Source organism: Camelus ferus, unplaced genomic scaffold (assembly GCF_009834535.1).
Source record: "Camelus ferus isolate YT-003-E unplaced genomic scaffold, BCGSAC_Cfer_1.0 contig2258, whole genome shotgun sequence".
NCBI lineage: Eukaryota > Metazoa > Chordata > Mammalia > Artiodactyla > Camelidae > Camelus > Camelus ferus.
Genome location: NW_022588013.1, coordinates 1 through 4,332, shown reverse-complemented (window position 1 = coordinate 4,332; position 4,332 = coordinate 1). Strand labels below are relative to the sequence as shown.

General features: G+C 35.6%; 1 long non-coding RNA gene across 1 annotated transcript; it reads right to left on the bottom strand.

Moving 5' to 3' along the window:
- Positions 1–1,492: 1,492 nt before the first annotated feature.
- Positions 1,493–1,904, bottom strand: LOC116662494. Its single transcript, XR_004318455.1, has 2 exons — positions 1,811–1,904; positions 1,493–1,563 (listed from the first exon to the last, which is right to left on the bottom strand). It is a non-coding gene; the product is annotated as an uncharacterized LOC116662494 (long non-coding RNA).
- Between the last annotated feature and the right edge of the window lie 2,428 nt (positions 1,905–4,332).

The window sequence follows — 4,332 nt, the reverse complement described above, 5'->3', positions numbered from 1 at the left end:
GAAGGGAATAGTTTTCGAAACCGTGACTTATTTAGCGTGTTTGGAACACGGAAATTCACGGCAATGAAACTATGTAAATTAAAATTCTATTGGGTAGAACTAGCTTGAATAGAATTTTTCTGTGCAAAATGCATGGTTTTCGAATTTGACGTTTGGATAAAACTGTGAAATGAGAGTAAATAATTGTAGGTGTATATATGCCTTGTATGGTGGATGTAGGATTGGTAATCCAAATGCTAACATTTCTGTAGTGTATATTTGATGAATCAGAGATACATGAATTGTGTTCGGACCACAAAGGATCATGATGAGCACATCTATGTAAATTAACTGTCTATTGGGTAGAACTCGCTCCAAGAGCATTTTTCTGCAAAATCTGCCTCATTTTCAAATCTGGCATTAGGAAAAATCTTCGAATTATGAGAAAATGCTTCTAAGTGTCAATATGACTTGATTGGTGGATGAAAGTCCGGTAATCCACATGTTAACAAGAGTGTAGTAAATATTTTTCAAACAGTGAGTCATGTAGCGCGTTCGAAAAACAAAATTTCACGGTAATGAAACAATGTAAATGAGAATTCTATTGGGTAGAACTAGCTAGAATAGAATATTTCAGCGAAAATTGCTTAATTCTCGAATGTGATGTTTGGATAAAGCTGCGAAAAGGGAGATAATAGTTGTAGCTGTAAAGATGCCTTTATTTTGGAAGAAAGTTCGGTAATTCATATTTTCACAACATATTAAAGAATCTTTATTCTAATCCGTGATGCATGTACGATGATCGGGACGTGGAATTTCACGGTGATTGAAACAATGTAAACTACTTGTCTATACGGTAGAAATCACTTCAAGAGGATTTTTCTGTGAAAACTGCATCATTTTAGAAACTGGCGCTTGGAAAACGCTGCAAAATCTGAGAAAATACTTCTAGGCATCAATATTCAATGTTTTGTGATGAAGTTTGGTAATCCACATGCTAAACAAATCTGTAGTGAATATTTGTCGAATCCGTTATGCATGTAGAATGTTGGAACACGGAATGTCACGGAGAAGAATTTATGTAAATTACATTTCCCTGGTTGAGAAATCACTCCAAGAGATTTTTCCTGAGAATACATCAGCCTGATTTTTGAAACTGGCATTAAGGAAAGGCTGCATTCGATTAATGTTTCTTCTAGTTGAATAGCCTTGTAGGGTGGATGAAAGTTCTGTAATACACATGTACATAACTCATTAAAAATGTTTGTCAAATCCGTGAATTATGTAGCATGTACGGAAACTGGAATGTCACTGTGAGGGAAACTATGTAAATTACATTTCTATTGGAAGTACTTGCTCCACGAGAATTTTTTTCGAATCTGCCTCATTTTAAAACTGGCATTAGGAAAATCTTTTGAAATATGGGAAAGTGCTTCAAAGTGTCAATATGGCATTTATGGTGGATGAATGTTCGGTAATCGTTATGCTACCAACTCTGTAGTGAATGTTTGTCGAATCCGTGATGCATGTAACGTGTTCAGAGCACGGAATTTCACGGTGATTAAAACTAGGTAAATTACATATCTTTTGTGTATAACTCACTCCAAAAGCATTTTTCTGCCAAATCTGCCTCATTTTCCAAACTGGCGTTAAATCTAACCTTTGAAATCTGAGAAAATTCTTCAAAGTGCCAGTAAGCCTTGTATGGTGGATGAAAGTGCTGTAATCCACATGCTAACAACTATGCAGTGAATATTTGTCGAATCTGAAATGCATGTAGCGTGTTCAGAATACGGAATGTCACGGTGAGTGAACTACTTAAAATGTATACCTTTTGGGTAGAACTGTCTCCAAGAATATTTTCTGTGAAATCAGCATCATTTTCCAAACTGACGTTAGGAAAAACCTGAGAAATAGGAGAAAATGCTTCTAAGTGTGAATATGCCTTGAATGGGGAATTTAAGTCCGGTAATACACGTAACCAACTATGAAGGGAATAGTTTTCGTATCCGTGACATATTCAGCGTGTTTGGAACTCGGAAATTCACGGTAATGAAACTATGTAAATTAAAATTCTATTGGGTAGAACTAGCTTGAATAGAATTTTTCGGCGCAAATTGCATGACTTAGGAATTTGACGTATGGATAAAACTGCGAAATGAGAGTAAATATTTGTAGGTGTAAATATGCCCTTTATGGTGGATGTAAGATTGGTAATTCAAATGCTAACATCTCTGTAGTGAATATTTGTCGAATCTGAGATACATGAAATGTGTTCGTAACACAAAATCATGATGAGCACATCTATGTAAATTACCTGTCTATTGGGTAGAACTCTCGCTCCAAGAGCATTTTTCTGTAAAATTTGCCTCATTTTCAAATCTGGCGTTAGGAAAAATCTTCGAAATATGAGAAAATGCTTCTAAGTGTCAATATGACTGGATAGGTGGATGAAAGTCTGGTAATCCACAAGTTAACAAGAGTGTAGTAAATATTTTCAAACCGTGATTCATGTAGCGCATTCGAAAAATAGTATTTCACTGTAATGAAAGTATGTAAATGAGAATTCTATTGGGTAGAACTAGCTAGAATAGAATATTTTGGCAAAAATTGCTTGATTCTCTAATGGGATATTTGGATAAAGCTGCGAAATGAGAGAAAATATTTGTAGGTGTAAAGATGCCTTTATGTTGGAATAAAGTTCAGTAATCTACATTTTCACAACATATTAAGAATCATTTTTCTAATCCGTGATGCATGTACCCATGTTCGGAACGTGGAATTGTCACGGTGATTGAAACAATGTAAACTACTTGTCTATTAGGTAGAACAAACTCCAAGTGAATTTTCCTGTGAAAACTGCTTCATTTTTGAAACTGCGTTATGAAAATGCCTGCAAAATCTGAGAAATACTTCTAAGTATCAGTATTCAATGTATTGTGTTGAAAGTTCGGTAATCCACATTCTAAAAAATCTGTAGTGAATATTTGTCGAATCAGTTTTGCATGTAGAATGTTCGGAGCACGGAATATCACGGCGATCAAATTTTTTAAATATATCTTCCCTAGGTTACAAATCTCTAAAAGAGGTTTTTCCTGAGATAACAGCCTGATTTTGAAACTGGCGTTAGGAATAATCTGCGAACTCAGATTTAAACAATTGTAGGTGTAAATATGCCTTGTATTGTGGATGAAAGTTCGGCAATCCGCATACAAACAACTCGTAGAGAATATTTGTCGAATCTGAGATACATAAAGAGTGTTCAGAACATAGAATATCACGGTGAGCGAATCTATGTAAATTAAATGTCTCTTGGGTAGAACTCACTCCAAGAGTTTTTCTCTGCGAAATCTGCCTCATTTTCGAAACTGGCATTTGGAAATTATTTCAAAATCAGAGAAAATGCTTCAAACTGTCAATATGTCTTTTATTGTGATGGAAGATCTTGCAGCCACATGCAAACAAACATGATGTGAATAATTGTAGAAAGCCTATGCATGTAGCGTGATCATATGATGGAATTTTCCAGAGATGGAATCTATGTAATTATCATGTCTATTGGGTAAAACAGCTCCAAATTTTTTCCGGATAAAACGGCCGTGATTTTCGAAAAACTGGCATTAGGAAAGGCTGCAAAATTAAGAGTTAATGTTTCTAGGTTTAAATATGCCTTTTATGGTGGGTGAAGGTTCCTGTAATACACATGTACATAACTCATTAAAAATGTTTGTCAAATCCGTGAAGTATGTAGCGTGTTCAGAAATTGAATGTCACTGTGAGGGAAACTATGTAAATTACATTTCTATATGGAAGTACTTGCTCCACGAGAATTTTTTGCGAATCTGCCTTCATTTTCATAACTGGCATTAGGAAAACATTTGAAATATGGGAAAGTGCTTCAAAGTGTCAATATGGCATTTATGGTGGATGAATGTTCGGTAATCGTTATGCTACCAACTCTGTAGTGAATGTTTGTCGAATCCATGATGCATGTAACTTGTTCAGAACCCGGAATGTCACGGTGAGTAAAACTAGGTAAATTACATATCATTTGTGTATAACTCGCTCCAAGAGCATTTTTCTGCCAAATCTGCCTCATTTTCTAAACTGGCGTTAAAACTAACCTGTGAAATCTGAGAAATTCTTCAGAGTGCCAGTAAGCCTTGTATGGTGGATGAAGTGCTGTAATCCACATGCTAACAACTATGCAGTGAATATTTGTCGAATCTGAGATGCATGTAGCGTGTTCAGAACACGGAACTTCACACGGTGAGCGAATCCATGTATATTACATGTCTATAGGTTAGAACCTGCTCCAAGAGGTTTTTGCCGTGAAATCTGCCTCATTTTCGA